The sequence below is a fragment of the Saccopteryx bilineata genome, chromosome 1, assembly GCF_036850765.1.
Source record: "Saccopteryx bilineata isolate mSacBil1 chromosome 1, mSacBil1_pri_phased_curated, whole genome shotgun sequence".
NCBI classification, from domain to species: Eukaryota; Metazoa; Chordata; class Mammalia; order Chiroptera; family Emballonuridae; genus Saccopteryx; species Saccopteryx bilineata.
This window is the reverse complement of record NC_089490.1, coordinates 282,636,253-282,656,004: the sequence shown is the minus strand read 5'-3', so window position 1 is coordinate 282,656,004 and position 19,752 is coordinate 282,636,253. Positions and strand designations below refer to the sequence as shown.

Below are 19,752 nucleotides of genomic sequence, written 5' to 3'. Positions count from 1 at the left end.
GTGTAGGAGGTGCTTTGGAAACTACTTTGAATATCTTTGCATTTTTATTTATGGAACTCACAAAGCAACTACCACTGTTACCTGTTGTCTTGCTGCCTCTCTCCTTCCTACTGACCGGAAAGTCATGAACTCTTAGGCAGTTTGGGTCGGCATGGTCACTCCTGGAAAACTGAGCGCATCCCTCCACCCAGAATTAGGGTCCTTCACAATCTTCACCGGAATGCACTAAGAGCCAAGTGGGTGTGACCCCATTAATCAGAGAAGTCATTTTTTTGCCATTGACTGTGGCTATTCTAAAAAGCAAGAAAATTCCAAGCCCTGGCCGGTTGGCTCAGCGGTAGAACGTCGGCCTAGCGTGCGGAGGACTCGGGTTCGATTCCCGGCCAGGGCACACAAGAGAAGCGCCCATTTGCTTCTCCACCCCTCCACCACGCTTTCCTCTCTGTCTCTCTCTTCCCCTCCCGCAGCCAAGGCTCCATTGGAGCAAAGATGGCCCGGGCGCTGGGGATGGCTCTGTGGCCTCTGCCTCAGGCGCTAGAGTGGCTCTGGTCGCAACATGGCGACACCCAGGATGGGCAGAGCGTCGCCCCTGGTGGGCGTGCCGGGTGGATCCCGGTCAGGCGCATGCGGGAGTCTGTCTGACTGTCTCTTCCTGTTTCCAGCTTCAGAAAAATGAAAAATAAAAATAAAAATAAAAAATAAAAAGCAAGAAAATTCCAGAAGATATTTAGATTGGCCACAAGTCTTCAGGACTAGTTTTTTTATTATTATTAAACTTGTTGGTTAATAAGATCATATAACTTTCAAGTGTGCGTTTGTATGATACATGCTCGGTATATTGCATTGTGTGCCCACCACCTAAAATCAAGTCATCTTCCATCACCATATATTTGGTCCCCTTTACCCCCTTTTCTTTGCTAACTGCCATCCTGTTGTCTGTGTCTTAATTTTAAATCTACCCTGAACTAAAACTGCATCCTGAGGTCCCACGGAGGTTTGGGCGCCCCTGATATGTCAGGGCCTGTGGTCTAGGTGAGGGCCTCACTCAGATATTGTCTCTCTAGTCTTCTAACTGGGGCAGGGAGAGAAGGTTGGTGGTGTGCTTCCTTTGGAACTAAGCGCTTCACACACATAGTCTCAGTTAATCCTAAAATGTGTCCTACAGGAGACAGATTTGGGTGAGCATTCCTATTCTGCTAAGCATCCTGAAGGTCAGAGAGGTAACGTCATCTGCCCAGGATCACACAGCTAGTACAGGTTGGCAGCAAGGGGGGGAAGCGCGGCCTAAACTGATAGGCCATGTGCTTCCCAGGTTACACTGCTGGAGGTCGAGGCTGGAGCACCAATGCTGCCACTAATAGCTCTGTTTTTCTCTATAAGCCTGTCTCCCCATCTTCTGCGAGAGTTGAGATTCCCTACCTTGCTGGGGTTTTTGGACTGAATGAAATGTGATAACTCAAGAGAAATGCCCAGCACAGACCCCTATACATGCTTAAGAGGGTACTTGGCAACAGTTGGAGCTTCATACAGCTCTGCTCATCCTATAGGGCAGTGGTCTCCAACCCCCGGGCTGCAGACCGGTACTGGTCCGTGGGCCATTTGGTACCGGTCTGCAGAGAAAGAATAAATAACTTACATTATTTTCGTTTTATTTATATTTAAGTCTGAATGATGTTTTATTTTTTAAAAATGACCAGATTCCCTCTGTTGCATTTGTCTAAGACTCACTCTTGACACTTGTCTCGATCATGTGATACATTTATCCGTCCCACCCTAAAGGCCGGTCCATGAAAATATTTTCTGACATTAAACCAGTCCATGGCCCAGAAAAGGTTGGGGACCACTGCTATAGGGAGCAATATGAAAATAATTTCAGATTTCTACCTAGTAGTTTCTTTAAAATATATTTTACAAAAAGAAAGAAATTAAAAAGAACCAGTGGAAAGAGAACTTGAGTCTCCTTCCAGATATATTTTTAAGGCTCTATTCCTTTTCAAAATTTACAGCCAAGGTCAACAAAAACTTAGTTTGTCTAATCTTTTTGTGGTTTGCATAGAAGGTGGAATGAGTGTTTTTCAAAGTTGGGACTTCCTGTTTTTCCCTGATCGGTGTTTTTCTCTTTGACTTCTTCGATTTTTGCAGCAGCCAAGAAAACATGCAGTGCAGTCGTGTGGGACGGGTGTTCATTCTTAAGTGCTTGAGAGGGTCAGAAATTACATGATAGAATAGTTTATGACATATTTTCTCTATTTAGTGTGCTTTCATTTGACATGGAAGTGAGTAATTGTAGAGAATTATCTTTTGTTCTGTAGAAAGGGCCTTTTAGAAGGACCAAGGGGAAAATCTTAATGCATTAATCTAACTTGTGAGGAAACACCATATTCTATGCTGAGCAATTGACAGGCACTATAAAGCTTATTGTTAAAACAGATTAAATTTTACTGTCAGAGTTACTAATTTTACACAAGGAGAAAATCTATTTACGACTCAAAGTCCACAATTACCATTGTTTTCACCCTTAGAGTGCAGTTTTAAAAATCTGCAGTTTGCAATTTAGAAATATTAACTTTGGGAGATTCCCTTTTACTCTCAGTAAAATAGAAAAAAAATGTTTACTTTGTTTTATTCTTTTGTGTTAGGAGATTTTACCAAGCCAAAACACTGAACACTTCAAAGAATTTCTAGAAAAGGAGTGTTTTTTTTTTAAATCACTGCCACTATGTAAACACAACATACGTTTAGGGTAATTGAAATCTGTTGTGTGGATATTAAATTTACTTTTTTTAAAAAAAAGGCATTTAACCCATAAGGAAGCTCAAGAGTAAAACTTGGTAAAAAAAACTCTAACAGCAAGGGTTGGAATGATTCTTAAATTCTTATATAAATGCTGTTAGACTGCCAAATGAGTTCAGATGTAGTTATACCCAAAGATTCCAAGCTACATTTATTTTTCTTTTGCACAGGTATTTAGGGCACGTTCCATATACCTTTGTTCGGAAGCTCCCTTTCGACCCGTTATGACCCAATAGAATTATTATCTTGTCTATACAATTTGAATAGCTGCGGTGTTGTGTTTGTATTTTAGCACTTGCTTCAGTGGTAGCCCTTCTGTGTGTACCTCTCAGCTGTTATACTATCTTTCCCACCCACTATTTTTGCTTCTTCAGCTCCTTAAACCTGTCCTCCCTGTCACACAAAGCTGCCCTAGCCCTTAGACAGTTAATCAGTAAGTAACTATTCATACAAGCCCTTAGTTCTAAGATCTGTGAGGGATATGAAGGAAGATGTCATATTGGCCTGGCTCCACGCTCTTTATTGACTAATGTGCTTGACCTAGTGGCCATTAATGGTTAACACTCTCTTTGACCACCATGTCATTGTCATGTTCATTGATCAATAAAGAACATGGTAGCAGGCCAGTATGCCATACTCACCTCATATATTTGAATGAATGAAATAGTTCTATGAATAAATAAGTGATGACCTGTGACAGGAGCAATCATGTGACTGACACTGGTAAAGGAAGGGTTCCTGGAGGAGGAAGGACTTGACCCAGATCTCTGAGGATGGGCCAAAGGGACAAGGAAGTTGCCAACATTTCAGCTGGGATTAGGAGATAGCACAGTAAGGAAGTTCAAGGGGGGTGCGGATAGCCTGTTGAGTTAATAGGACTCCAGAAAGCCTTCTCTGACCCTGCATACTGGGTTAAGTGACTTTTTTTTTTTTTCTGAAGCTGGAAACCGGGAGGCAGTCAGACAGACTCCCTTAAGTGCCTTTATACTCTAGTCAGATGGCATTAAAATATTTGTTTTACCTATTTGTAAATGAATTATGATTTCATTGCTTAAGTAAAAAAAGGTGGAAGTAGGTCCCCTTAAATGAGCAGCAGCAGGAGAGAGTGTTAAAGAAGATTTCTCTTTTCTCATGCCTAAAAGGTAAGGTGACCAACTTTTTTACAATGAAAAGGAGGACAAAAATAAATTGAAGAAAACAATATCGTAAATAAAAAATATTTTATTCATTGCAACAATAATACACTATAATATAAAAGCATAATAAAAACATTTGTAATATTTTATATTATAATTATGCTTACATGCCTATTAATTTTTAATAATTATTGTAAGAAAAAAGTACTCATTTAGATACAAATACATCACATCACACGCAATGGATTGGCTCTGCATTGATCAAATACAGACATTTACAGATGAGTCTTCCAATGTCAAAAAGGAGGACATGTAGGAGGACACTTTTCAAGGGAGGACAGAACTTACAGAAGAAGGACTGTCCTTCCTAAAGGAGGATGATTGGTCACCTTACTAAAGGTCAAGATTTTGCAACTGTTTTTTTGACGAGCACAGAGCTTCTAGTATTCAGCCCCATTTTTAAAACTGTTGGAAATCATGGCATATTTCAAGCGAGATGACAAAGGGAATTCTTCTAAGAGGTCTCATCCCAGGTGACTATGAAATGTATGCCAATGACATAGCAACATTTGCTTTGTGGGGTGGGTACCTGGCTTTGCACCCTAAGAATTAGGCATTTCATTTATTTTGATTATTCAATTTAAGTCTAATTGATCAAAATGAGTGGGAATGAGTCCATTAATGGAGTTTTTATTTTATTTTAAACTAGAGAAGTAGCACGTGCTCTTTGTCACAATCAAAACAATACAAATGTGTGTGTAAAGTTAATTTTCCCCTTTCTGCCCCCCCAACCCACCTCTCCTAACTTAATCAGCATGAATAGTTTGGTATGTCACCTTCCAATTTTCTCTCTGTTCATACTAACATAGTTTCATCTTTTTGAGAGTCTTTTTTATTTTTTCAATGGAGTGAGAATATACTATATTGCTTATACAATAAGCAATGTATTTAACACTGTGTCATGGGCTTCTTTCCAGTTTGATACATTGAGTCCCCCTCACGCATTGTGATGGCTGCGTAATGTTCCTCTGTGTGGATGTACCATCATTATTGAGCCTATCACATGCTGACGGACAGACAGATTGCTGTCAGCTGTCTGCCGTTACGAAGAATGCTTTCATGAACGCCTTTGTGTGCGTGCCATTGTGTGCTAGTGCTGTTATTTAGTTTGGATGCATTCCTAAAAGGGGATTACTAAATCAAGGAGTTGGTTCACTTTTAATTTTAATACCTCTTGACATATTTCTTTGTCACAAGATTATAGCAGACATGCTCCAGCCAATATGGTATGAAGTTTCCCATTGTGCTGTATCTTCACCACCCCTCCAGATTTTATCAGTTGCTTTAATTTTTTTTCAGTCTGATGGCAGTCTTGTTCTTCCTTTTATTCCGACTGCTCGTGTGGTAGAGGGTTTCCATCTGTGCACGCTCCGTTAGCGTCTCTTCTTGTATGAGTCACCTGCTCACAGTAACTTCTAATACTCGCTAGAGGAAGCCGCCCCCACCCCTTCCTGACTCCTTTGTTACATTTTTTTGGTTATCCTCCCATATGAAATTGAAAATCATCTCTCCCAGGTCCAAATGAAAACCCAATTCACTGGCATTTTGGTTGACATTCCATTAAACTTACAGAGGAATTCAGAAAGATCTCTGATCTAGTTATGACATTAGGTGTTTTCAAGGAGCATGGCTCGCCTCTCCATGTCTTCAGGTCTTATTTTACAAACTTCAAGAAAACTCGGTGCTTTCTTCCTGTAGGAACTATACTCCCTGTTGAATTTATTTCCAAGAATCTTATAGTTTTGCTTTATACAGTGGGAGAAAGGCAGTTTATTAGTCTAATATTGGTCTCATAAGGTTATTAATTTAATAAGACACAGACTGTGTCATCAGAAACAAACAGAGAAAACAGGTCTTTCTCTTTTTCTTCAACACAATGCTTTTAAACAATAAACACAGTAAGGAGTTTTATTAGAGTTATTCTCATATTCATTTATATTAATCTTTTTCTAAACCTCTGAGTGAGATTCTCACAGGACTTACAGAGGCCCCAGCAGCCCTATTTGGGCAGGGGGTATTGCAAGGGTTCTCAGGTGGTCCCAGGACAGTTATATTAGCCTTCAACCCTCAGAAAGTTAGGAAACTCAGGAAAAACCCCAAGCCCATCCTCATGTAAGGTTTTACACAGCGTTCCAGAGCCACCGAAAGGGTGCTGGGCTGGACCAGTAGACCCTTCTGGAGTCAGCTGGTGCGACAGTTACTGTCCAGCTGTCAGCGGGGACATTGCAGATCTTCTGTTAGGAATCATCACAGCCTTGATTGTAGCCGCACTAGTTTGACAGACGACACCCTTCCCAGGCGCTCACAGGGACCTCACTGGAGGCGTTGGCTAACAACAAAGCAAACACTGAAGATAGTTTGTCACATTAAATATTGTCTATTTGAGCTTTGTTAGGATTCCTTCCTGGGTGTGTGCGTACATGTCTCTGCGTGTGTGCATGTGTGTGTAGGTCACTGGTACAGACATCTATGAACTAGGTGCACTAACCTGTTTAATGACTTATTTTTACTCTCTTGCACCCACCTCCTAAAAACAATCAGTTTAAATGCCCCAGACCCTTAGAAATCTTTCACAAAGCTTGATGTGTGCCTGTCATATAAATACTAGCAATGAGTCATAGCTGAATCCCACGTAAAAATAAATGAATTCTGCAGCTGAGAAGTGAATAAAATTTTTGGACAAGCTATACGTCCTGGGGTGATGCCTTATCCCATGTATCACAGAAGCCCATAAACATTCTGGTCCACTGTACAGAACCTCCCAGCATTCCTGCCACACAGAGATGGTGGAACAGGTACCTGAGCCCCATGAGGCAGCCCATGTGGCTCTGTGGTCACAGGTTTGTACTCTTCCCCATGCCGTACGGTCGATTGCGGAGCACAAGTGACCCGATTTCTTTGATTCTCATTTTATTGTCATGGCTCAACTGCATTCATCTTCCACGTTTGCCGATGTAGTGCTTTCTACACATTACTGTTGAAAAAATAGTCTTCCCTTCAGGGCCTTTGAGATTTTTTATAAAAATTGTCTTTATCCAAAAGTTCTCTTTGATCTGATTAGCTAATTCTCTCTGTTTAAAGTAAGCAGTTGAGGCCCTGGCCAGTTGGCTTAGCGGTAGAGCGACGGCCTGGCATGCGGGGGACCCGGGTTCGATTCCCGGCCAGGGCACATAGGAGAAGCGCCCATTTGCTTCTCCACCCCCACCCCCTCCTTCCTCTCTATCTCTCTCTTCCCCTCTCTTCCCCTCCCGCAGCCAAGACTCCATTGGAGCAGAGATGGCCCAAGCGCTGGGGATGGCTCCTTGGCCTCTGCCCCAGGTGCTGGAATGGCTCTGGTCGCAGCAGAGTGATGCCCCGGAGGGGCAGAGCATCGCCCCCTGGTGGGCAGAGCGTCGCCCCTGGTGGGCGTGCCAGGTGGATCCCGGTCGGGCGCATGTGGGAGTCTGTCTGACTGTCTCTCCCCGTTTCCAGCTTCAGAAGAAAAAAAAGTAAGCAGTTGACACCAATGACCATATCTGAACCAAAATGGAAAGAAAGAGGGCTTCGTTTCAGTATAATAGAGTGATAGTTATGATCAAAAGACCTGAGGTCAAGATGTCCAGATTCTTCTTCAGCTCTGTGTCACCATAGGCAAAGTTACCTAGCCTCTGCACACACCAATATCTCTACCAATAAGCTGGGATATAAGAATACCTTCTCACAGAGTTGTCGGAAGAGGCAAAGAGCTTAGAATAGCACCTGTCACAGTAAATGTGAGCACGCGCTCAGTAAATGTTAGCTGCCGGGGTGTTTTCATCATTACTGTGCTTTCCAGGTTTCATCAGGTCAGAATGCAAATAGGCATCCCTTTTTCTTCTCTCAGTATAAATGCATTATAAATGTCAATAGAAGGCAATAGATGGCACTTCTGAATGTTACAATTGAGTTGGAAAAAGGAATGGCACTTCTGAGGTGCTCAGAGATCCACAGCAGGAAGAAAATCTGTTACTAAGCATGGAGAGAGTGTGTAAATATGTAGGCAGAGAGAAAGTTATGGAAAATTAGCAAAACAAACAAACACAGAAACAACAACAACAAACCTCCCTAGATCCCTGGATTGCAGAGTTGATCTTCTATTCCAGGCTATTTTTTATGGGGTTGTTGTGTGGTTGTTGTTTTTTTATTTTTAATATAAAAGCTTTTAAAATTCAGTTCTGATGTGGAATGGATATAATTTTGAGATATTAACCAAGAAATATCATTTTGGAACCATATAACTTTATAAGTATAAAAAATAATTAGTAGGAACTATGGGCATTCCTATGATAGAGATGTGAGAGCAAGGTGAGATTCTTAAATGGCACAGTAAACTTTGGGGTTGTTTTTTTTTTAAGTACACGAAAATTTTTATAGTAATATTTCTTCCTTGTTGAGCCTCCCACCATCTTGAATTAAAGTTAAATTTAAGTGAATAAGCTTTATGTTTAAATGAAAGATCAGGAGGATCTGAGGAGGGTCCTATGACACTAATGAACTAACATTATGAGGTCAAAAGTAAAATGCTTTTTATTTCATCTGAACTATTGAAAAAAACCCACAGGAGATAACTGACTTAGCCAAATTTTGTACCTGTTTAGTAAGTTATCCATTCTTGATAGAAACTCTTCTCCCAGTATAAGAAGTGACAATAAAACAGACTCATATTTTGCACTTGCCCTGTGTTGTCTCCGGGTTTTCAGGAAGCACTAAATATGGACACCACTACACCGAGCGGTGACTTTGACTCTTAAGGAGACCAGGCTTCATTTCCCTGCTACTCCCTTTAAACCACAACCTCATGTGTGGGTGTCAAGTTCTTGGCTCGAGCTCCAGCTAAACAGAGCGCGGGTGTCTCATTTAGAGCAGTATAGATCCTTAAGAAAATAAAGCATGGCTGGAAAACTACCGGGAAGACAAATGATCTAATTTAACCCAAACCACGTTTTAAAATACAGACGAACAGAACAATAACAGTGGAAAATTACAGGAACCCAGGCTCCTTGAGAGGATTAAGATCCAAAGATGGTGATTATCCACGTCTTTGGAAGAAGCTATTCTCACAGGTCGCTTTGCCTACATGTGTACTTCTGAACTTTCCCACTTCCACAAATGTAAATTTTCTGAGGATCTTGGGTGTGCGAGAGATTTTTAAGTGGTATTTTATCTTGACAAAAGTGAGTTTGCTTTCTGTTGAAGCTGTGGACAAGAGTAGTCTTTTATCAAAGAGATTATATGGCAGTCTAGTAAGACAGAATTAGTACTCAGCCCTGTGTCCCATTGGTTTTTCCAATCCAAGATGAAGCAATAAAGGAAGTATCCATCTTGTTAATAAAAAAAATTTTAAAAAAAGGAAGGAAAAAGAGTGGAGGGACATGTAGCATTTCATATAATAATCTCTTGCTATTTTAGGGAACAATACCAGTTTCCAACTCCACCTTTTTGTGGAAGAATTTGAAAAGTAATTTCTATATGAACAACATGATCATTTTTTATTTTTATTTTATTTTATTTTTTTGCCATGTAGCCATGAATGTCAGTTATAAGCTCAGGGTCCAGCAGCCATGGGCACTTCCTGAATTGTGTGGCTGTCTCTCTTGATGCCTTATGAGCTCCCACCTCTCAGAATGTGGAGATCCCTGCCTGGTCGTCAGTCAGTGACACATGAGCTCGTAGTACGGTTCTCTCAACTTCACCGGCATGGACAGTTTTCTCATCCTTTGAATTTGAACTTCCTTTTTTCTTCTGACAGCAGCTAACTTCTGCTTCAGGACTTGATTCCATAAAAGAACAAAAGAACAATTTGTCCTGTATCCAAGTTAACATCCAAAAGACATTTAAAAAAAAAAAAAGAAAAAAAGAAAAGAGGCCCTGGCCGGTTGGCTCAGCAGTAGAGCGTCAGCCTGGCGTGCGGAAGTCCCGGGTTCGATTCCTGGCCAGGGCACACAGGAGAGGCGCCCATCTGGTTCTCCACCCCTCCCCTTCTCCTTCCTCTCTGTCTCTCTCTTCCCCTCCCGCAGCCGAGGCTCCATTGGAGCAAAAAGATGGCCCGGGCGCTGGGGATGGCTCCTTGGCCTCTGCCCCAGGCACTAGAGTGGCTCTGGTCGGGACAGAGCGACGCCCCGGATGGGCAGAGCATCGCCCCCTGGTGGGCATGCCGGGTGGATCCCGGTCAGGCGCATGCGGGAGTCTGTCTGTCTGACTGCCTCTCTGTTTCCAGCTTCAGAAAAATACCAAAATAAAAAAAAAGGAGTTGGAAAATAATCTTTGCTTGAGCGTTACACCTAACAGGCTGATCATATGGGCCGGTGTTGCACTCTGTTTATGGCTGGGTGTCTCAGTGAAGCAGCCAACCTTCATCCAGCGTGCAATGGCCGCCACGTACGGCACAGGAGAAATACCACGGGAAGTCCTTGCCTATCTCTTGAGAAAATATCAGGGCTCCAAGAATGTGTACAGTGCAACTGACATCACTTTGCATGTTTTAAATACATAGATCCTACCAGACAAAGGTGTGTTTACCCAGAAAACCAAACCTGCAGTTGGAGATTTTATTTACCAAATGTAAGATTCCATATTGGTTACCAGATACAAGCTGCGTGTTAGAGTGAACACATTCATTTGTTCGTGTACTGATCTTCCACCACGTGTCAGGTACCGTGCTGAGCAGATGTGAGAAAACTGGTGACAAATAAGCCACTCCCTGCCTCAGGTAGTCTAGTGAAATGGGGGTCAAATAAACAGGCAACCACCGAACACCTGCTGAGTGCACTGACGGGGTCCAGGGTGCGTGCAGGTTGCAGAGCACAGAGGAGGGTCTAGGTTTAGGAGCCAGCTTCCCTGAAGACTCAATTCCTAAACTGATGAATCTGCCAGGTGAAGGAGGTGGGGCCAGGGGTAAGTGGTTCTACGTAGAGAGAAGAGCTTATGCAAAAGCCTTTAGATAAGAGAGGGAGTGTGGTATATCCAGAAATGCAAACAATGGAGAATCTCCACCAATTTGCTCTCAGCCCCCTGCTGAAGAAAGGCCTTACCTGGCTCTCTTGGGCAGCTGGCTTAAGGCTCAGTGGGTGGCTTCATGGTGGCAGAAAAAGAGGAAGAGGTAGAATGAATGGTGGAGAGTATCACTGGGATCCTGCAAGGCCCAGACTGCTTCATCTCCATGTTGGACTTCGTGGAGAAATATGAAAATTTGATCATGAAGAAGAAAGCAAATTGACCTATACAAACATTCATCAGGAATGCAGAAAACTAGTTGAAAAGTTGTTTGAAAGAGATTGGAAGTAATGAAGATCAATTTCAAGAGGCATGCAGTTCTCTTGCAAAGACCCATATATTAAGGGCTATTTTGCAGCCTGTGTTGGCCCCAGAAATTTTTACTATCTTTAAAGCAATAATAGTCCAGAAAAACAGTGACATGCAGCTGCAAGCCATTTGAATAATTTGAGAAAGAAGTGGTGTATTACCTGACTGCTTACCAGATGGTTCTGATGTGGTCAGTGGTCTTGAACAGGAAGAGATGAAAATCGTGAGGGAAGTTCTTAGAAAATCAAAAGAGGAATATGACCAGGAAGAAGAAAGAAAGAGAAAAAAGCAGTTATCAGAGGCTAACACAGATGCTAACACAGAGCTCCCAATGCGTGAAGATGAAACTGCAAACGTGAATAATTCCCAAGGGGATGGATGGTGAACATTTTGCACACCAGCTCTCAGATGTTAAAGTGCATTCTGCTAATCAGTCAGTGCAGCCTTTGGCAAGAAAGCTGGAAACGTTGCCTGAAACTTTCTCCCTTGCACAAAAAGGCCTGAAGATTCCCGTCTTTGAACATACAAGCATTGAAGGACCAACAGCAAATTTATCAATACTTGGAATGGAGCCAGCAATGAGAACACTGTCTCGAGCAGAAGAGAGATATGTTGATGTCCGTGAGAAAAGATATGAGGACTACGTAGTTGCAGAATTTGGAACAGAAGGGGAAACCTGCTGGGCATGTGGAGGAAATGACGGAGAAACAGAAGTGACAACAGAAGAGAAACAAATATTACTAAAGAGCAGATTGCTTGCAGAGAAACTTGAAGAAGAAATTATTAATAAGTTTAAAACCAATTTAGCAAGACAGAAATTCAAATTTTCTTAAAAAGAAATTATTGAATTCTTAAACACATACACACACACACACACACACACACACACACACACCAAGGAGAGGCGTACAGAGTTGAGACCAAAGAGACAGCCAGGTCAGATCACGAATGGCCTTTGTAATTCTTCATTCACTGCAAACACCCAATATTTATTGGATGCTGACTAATCACATGTCAGGTAGTATTATATAACTCTTGGAGCAACATTTGTGGAGCCCATAATCTGTGAACAGCTATAGCCTCGAAGCACCTTAGCAGTGGCCAACAGGGTCAAATATGCTGAGAGGTCAGACATTTGAGGACAGAAAAAATGCCATTTGGTGTAGCAGGAAGAACATGTGATGTGTGGGAAGAGGAAGGCAGAAGCCAGAACTCAGTGTATTCAATCAACAAATTATTGTTTGTTGGCCATGTGTAATATGACCAGAGCACGTTAGAGCTGTAGTTCTGGGGATACAGACCAGGTCCCTGCACTTTGGAGCTGCTGTTCTAAGAAGCTGAGGAGTAAGTGGGAAGGTGGGGAGTACAAATGGTGAGAACTTACCTATGAAGGGAGGTGAGAAAGAGGGCAGTATCTAGAGGAAGAGAGGAGTCAGGAGCAAGTTTATTTTTAAAATGGAAAAGACTGATGCATATGTCAATGTTGATCGGAAAGAGCCAGGCAAGTAGCAAAAATCAGAGAGCAAGAGAGGAAGATGGTGGCTCGTGACAAGGCTGCTAACAAGGTTAGAGGGACAAAAATGCCAAGACCCAGGTGGGTAGCCTTAGGCTCGCCCCGGTCAGGCTGACCTTTCCATTGGAATAGGAGAGAAGAGGTGAGAAGGTTGGGGGCAGATGTGTTTTTTTGAGGTTGTTTTAGAGAGAGAAGCAAGAAGAAATTTACTTTTTACCTCATAGATTTCATATTCCAGACGAAGTAAGAAGTGAGTTTATCTGATGAGTAGGAGGGATTATTGAGAGGAGAAAATGGAAGAGACAGAAAGATAGCCAAGCAGCTAGCTGCCCAGTTGAGGATGGAGACAATGAGTGTGTAGTGAACACAGTCTGTGTTGAATGTTTGATTCCAGCCACTCTCAAAGTCCAAGGAGAAGTCTTTAAATATAGATAAGAATGGAATAGGTAGGTGATCCATGACCTCAAGCTCAAAGATTTTCAGATAATAAAATGTGGGTATTGGTGTGGGTGTGGTTAAAGGAATGATCATAAAATGTAGGCTAGAGTAGTAAGGAAGGACAAACAGGAGGAACCAAGATAGAAAAGGTTCAGTATAGGAGTCAAGAGAGTGACAAGATTAGTAAAGGTTAGAATAGGTAGGGTGGGAGCAACAGAGAGCCTCACAGGTCTCTCAGACAGAAGATAAGCTGTGCTCCAGACCTGCTCTCAGGGAGGGGGCATCACCTCCTGGACCTGTTCCCCGGGGGACACAACATTCCTCCCAGCTAGCAAGGAATGCTTGCTGTTGACAATAGCGTAAGATGATTGACAGGGTTGAGGTGAGCTGGTGACTCCTGGTCTGAAGAACCTCCAGCTTGCAGTACAGAGATGTTTCTGGTTTCCAGAGCCCAAGTTTAAATGTCAGGATCTCTTTGGGGTTTAATGATCTAAGACTCTTCATACCAAGGAGATCACATATGGGATTTGTTAGCCATTTCCCTGAAGGTTTTGTGGGTTGTTTTGGTTTTTGGTTTTGTTTGGTTTGTTTTTTTCACTTTTTAATATCCTGTTGTCTACTAACTTTGGGGCAGGGGGGAATCATACAACAGAACACCGTGAACTTGGCAGACACTGGGAGACACTAAGGTATATAAGACCCACTAAATGCCTGCTGGACTCAGGTATGTTTTTAAGTCAGATGTTCCACATTGCTGAGTGTCCGCAGCATGGAGAACACTGACCCATCCATTTCACCAGGGACCAGGCCAGGCTGTGATTGAGGGGCAGCTTCATATTTACAGTGATTGGAGTACTTTAGACCCAGCCCTCATCGGATGTGTCTTCACTTTCAGAAGTTCATAAATGTCTAAAAGTTGCCTTTAAACAGCAGGTGGACCTCTGTACTTATGACTATCTGGGGACAGAATGCTGATTCAAGACTTAATTCATTCTGAAAATGTCTCAGATACTTCCTTAGCTGAATTTCAAGATGGTAGTAGCTCTTCCTCTTTACCAGCCACAGTAACTGTTCTTTCTGGTCTTGCCTAGAGATGCAGCAGTGTTTGGGGGTAACACGGCCAGAGCAGTGCTAGCTAGCTTGTTATACCTACAGCATAGGTGTAACACTGATATAATGTGGAAGGCTTGCCACAGGCTTAAGGTATTTAAATTTTTTTTTTTTTTTTTTTTTTGCACAGAGACAGAGAGAGAGTCAGAGAGAGGGATAGATAGGAACAGACAGACAGGAATGAAGAGAGATGAGAAGCATCAATCATTAGTTTTTCATTGTGACACCTTAGTTGTTCATTGACTGCTTTCTCATATGTGCCTTGACTGTGGGGCTACAGCAGACCGAGTAACTCCTTGCTCAAGCCAGCGACTTTGGGTTCAAGCTGGTGAGCTTTGCTCAAACCAGATGAGCCCACGCTCAAGCTGGCGACCTCGGGGTCTCAAACCTGGGTCCTCCACATCCCAGTCTGACGCTCTATCCACTGCGCCACCACCTGGTCAGGCTTAAGGTGTTTAAATTTATTTCTAGAGTGCTATAGTGCTAAATCTGGGACTCCTTTCTATCTACATTCTGTCTGGATTATCTCATTTATTTCTTGCCTTTCAATTCTATCCATTGCTGAAGACCTCCAAATGTGTTATCCATAGCCCAGGCGTCTCCCCTAGACTCCAGACTCATGTAACCAACTATCCGACTTGACTTCTCTATTGGAACTCCCTAGGAAGCTCAGACTGCCCAGAGGGGGAGTGGAGTTCTTGCTTTTTTCTCCCAAATCTTCCCTACACAGTCTTCTCATCTCAGTCAATGGCTACACCATTTGACCAGTGACTCAAGCCAAAAAATTCAGCCATCATCTTTGGTGTCTCCCCTTTCGTCATGCCCACCATGTGGTCCACCACCAGGTCCATTCTTTTTTTTGGGGGGGGGGAGGGTGACATTTGTTAATAGGATCATATAGGTTTCAAGTGTACATTTCTGTGTACATGATCCATATATTGCATTGTGTGCCCACCACCTAAAGTCAAACTATGTTTTGTCACCATATATTTGACCCTGTTTACCCCACCACCACCTCCCCCCACTTCCCTCTGGTAACCACCAGACAACAGTATAGTGGTTACCAGATCTATTCTTTTTACTTCCGATAGAAACCTCTCAATGCAATCTATTTCTCATCATCTCTACTATCCTGCCCTAATCTAAGCCAGGGCCTTCTCTTACCGGGATGACCATAAGACTCTTGACTTCCTGCTTCTGCCCTTCCCTCTCCAGTCTACTCTTATCCCCACAGCCAGTGTAAACCTCTATCTCACCTGTGCTTGGACCCTTTGATGGCTTCTCACTACTTTTAGAACAAAATGTGCATTCTTCATTGTGACCTAGAATAACCTCAGCATGGCCTATTTTTCCAAACCCACCTTATTCCCCTCCCTACTTCTCTTACTGGCCTCCCTTCTGTTTCTTAAAGACAGGAAGCCCTCCTGTGAGCCTGTGCCTTCCTCCAGCTCTTCATTAGAGTGGTTCATTCTTCTTCTTTAAGACTCAGCTGAAATATCACCTTCTTAGAGGGGTTCCCTTGTCTAGTCCAACTGAATGAACTCCCCTGAAGGGTCCTCAGCTCATTGACATATTTCATTTCTTCATCTGCCATGATAGAGTGCCTGTGTACACTTTACTCCATTCTGTCAAATAGTAGTCATGTCAGTACCCTGGCACTTACACTCAAATGGAGAAGAGAGACAATAAAACAAATAATAAGTAAATAGACAGTATCATATCAGATAATGAACATGCTATGAAGAAAAACAGGGTAAGCAAATTGAGACAGACAGATGATGCAGACAGTAGGTGACTGAAGGCCATGTAAGAACTGGTGACTGATACGAAAACATCCCAAGTAAAGGGGCAGTGGGTGAATAAAACCAGTTTTATTCAAACTGGTTTTGGAGAATAAACTATTATGAGAAAATTTATTCTAAACCATATCTCACAGCCTAAGTTCCAGGAGGATTAAAAAGCTAAGGGTACACATGGAACCATATACTAAACCAAAATAACTTTATCTATGGTTGGGTAAGAATGGCAGAGTCTGTAAATATAGAAACTTCATGAAATGATTGATCGACTAAAAGGTATCTTAGTATTTCTGTATGAGAGAAAATCATGAAGTTGAGAAAGTGAACAAATTGGAGGAAATACTTGCTGTAAATGGGAATAATGAAAAGGCTGATAATATTATTAATATAGCATAAGTCCTCAATTCTGAAGCTCCTTTTTCCTTGCATTTTAATGTTTCTTAACAATAGGATACGTTTTTGAATCACTATATACATTTAATGTGATTATTAAACATGTTAAATCAGTGGTATATCTTATGAGTAATATCTTGAAATCATTATTTTTTTTAAAGTTCATAAAAATAAGTATGAGCATTAAAGTTTCCAACAGATAAAAGCTCACTTGTTTACCACATACTTGAGTGTTTATGGTGTAGCAGAAAGGTAGGTAGAGAGTGGTGAATAGAATCGGTGGAGACCTTTGCTCTTCGGTGCCCTCCCCAGTCACCACTCGGTGCCTGTGCACCACTTACATTCAGTGCAAGGTCATTTGGGTTGATTCAGCGAGAATTAGTACCTTGGCCAGGACCACTCAGTAGTTTAGTGATAAGAGCAGATCCAACTCTGGTCTGCATGGCTCTAAACCCTGTGTTCCTTCGTCAAATGACCATAATTGTTGAGCTAAGTAGAGCTTTCACACTCAGTCTTGCTACAGCCCTGTCATCTCCTGGGACCTCTTCCTTCTCACCTGCCTCTGTGCTGGTCTAGGATTTGGTCAGTAAACTATTGTGCAGACAGAAAGCATCACAGTGGATGCCCAGCCAGGGCTAGCGTCTTGATAGCAAAAAATAAAGTTTTGCCAAAAAACACATAAAAAGTCTAATTCTGCATCATGTAGGTGCCCTCCTATAGGCATTTAAAACTTTCGTGAAGTCAGATGTTTCTTTAAATTTGAGTAAACGTTTTAACGATAAAAAAATAAACAGTTTACAGTTATAGATCTGGGGAAGGACAAGAAGGAACAAGAACCAGCCATTCACCATTCTCTGTGTCTGAGAGGAACATAGTTCGGAGTTGACCCCAGTCAGATTCTGTGGGAGCAGATCCCATGTTGGGGAATTGCTGTCTGATTGATCTATGAAGCTAGTGCTCTCAGAAGAAGGAAGGGGGCCCTAGGTAGTGGGGGAAGGTTAAGCGAGGATGTGGCTGTCTCTGGACATTGGCTTCCACCTCGTCCCACGAGTAGCTCTGGAGCATGAACTGTAGCTGAGTGGTCCCTCACTGGGGCAGGGAAACTGATTTTATATCCCTGTGTCAGCCAGCCACTGGCTGCGTGCTGTCTGGGTGTAAAGGGTAGCTTAACCCAGTTTCTTACAACTGCCAGTCATGGACCAGTCCACCAGAAATTTCATACTGGTTCATAAAGAGTAAACCACCCTGATGTTGTGTGAAGATTATAGACCTAGTGATCTTAGTCAAATACACTTGTGCTCAGGGTGATTTCCGCCATTGTAGTCCCTGAAATAATTTTATTTTCAACGGTCTCCAAGTGTAAAAAGGTTGAAAACTTCTGGTTAGCTTACACAAAGTGGCTAGGGTCATTTTCCCCTGAGAAGCAGGCAGCTGTGAGCCATTAGTGGCCAACTTACAAGATGTGGGGATGGGTCCAGTGCCCAGTACAGGGAGATCTGGGTGCGACGCCAACGGCATTCACTGCTGAAGTCTAAAAGGAAGTTCCTTTGGAAAATTACCAAGCGGTGGGTTTCAACACATAGCAGGAGCCCTCTACTGGATCTGCCTATTGAACGCAGGATTTGTTATCAAGGAGCTTCCTGGTTTTTATTGCGCTTTAGGGTGTTAAGGTGTTAGATCAGCTTTGGTGGAGGAAAGTTCACTCTTAAGGAAGGCATCATAAAAGGTGTGCTCTGCAAAAACTAAGAAGATTCTTACGAGAATTTTTATGTTAATATTGAGAGAAAGGAAATGAGGATTAAAGATATAATTGGAAACTGATCAGAAACTAGTTTATATAATTCCAACTTTGTTTGAAAAATGATAATGAATTCCTACAGTTATACATTTTTATTATAAATTTTTCTGAAATCATTTTGCACATTGGTACTTTCCTATAAATAGTTTTGTGTTTTTTTTACTGACAGTGCTTTTTGCATAGAATGTTCAGCTATAGAATGGTGGATATATGTCATTACGTATTTGTCAAAACCCCTAGAATGTACACCACGCGTGAACCCTAATGTAACTATGGACTTTGAGTGATAACGATGAGTCATTGTAGGTCCGTTGATTACAGTAATTGTACCACGCTGATGGGGGACGTAGACAGTGGGAGAAGCTGTGTCTGCGCTGGAGCAGGGGGTGATTTTCTGCTCCATTTTGCTGTGAACCTAAAACTGCTCTAAAGCATTAAATCTATTATTAAAAGTATAGAACTCTATAGAAAGTTGACTCTTACGCTCAGTTAGTTGTCCATTCCTAAAATCAAAGACAATGTTCTGGCAACATTTTTTTTTTTTTAGATTTTATTTATTCATTCTTAGAGAGAGAACAGAGAGAGAGAGAGAGAAGGGGAGGAGGAGCAGGAAGCATCAACTCCCATATGTGCCTTGACCAGGCAAGCCCAGGGTTTCAAACCGGTGACCTCAGCATTTCCAGATCAATGCTTTATCTACTGTGCCACCACAGGTCAGGCCTAGCAACATTTTTAAAATAAAATTTTCTTTACTTGGACATCCGTTCCCACCATCTCCAGTGTTTCTGATCTGCTAGTTGGTGGGAACGTTAGTTGGGAAAAGCCATCCTGACCAGGCCGTCAGTACCTCAGAGGGCGCCCATGGAGGACGGTTAGTATAATATCCTATGACCGCATCTTCCTGAGCAAGTATCATTTAAAAAACAGTCTATTTGGCATGAAGGTTTTCTTCTGATACTCATCTGTACAGAATCTAGGAATATATTTCAAGTTAAAATACAGCAAGAATCATGTGAATAGCCTCCATTGATGGCATAATACATTCCTTCAGTACCTTTTTTTGTAGCATAGATCTCACTGTAGGTTGTGAAGGCTACCTGCATAGCAGATAATCGCAGAAACACAGCATTTCAGGTTATGAGGACATGCACAAGCACACGCCTTTGTTAAAACAAATCATTATCCAACTCATCATTTCCAGAATGCCTATTGCTGTACTATAGATTCAGCCTACAAATAGCATTTCACATGTTAAGCTTTTAACCAAATCTTCTTAGAATTATTTTCTGTTATTAACATAAAATGCTCATTGGGGGTTTTTTCTGTGACTTTGACAGGCATTTCCCCGATAGGAAGATACTGCAAACTGAAAATGAAAACTAATAACTTTTA

General features: G+C 42.1%; 1 protein-coding gene and 1 pseudogene across 1 annotated transcript in view; both read left to right on the top strand.

Moving 5' to 3' along the window:
• The window catches only part of ANKH (ANKH inorganic pyrophosphate transport regulator), a 152,458-nt gene that overhangs the window by 68,109 nt on the left and 64,597 nt on the right, over positions 1-19,752 (top strand). The window lies entirely within an intron of this gene.
• LOC136321063 (cilia- and flagella-associated protein 36 pseudogene) lies at positions 11,083-12,142 on the top strand (annotated as a pseudogene).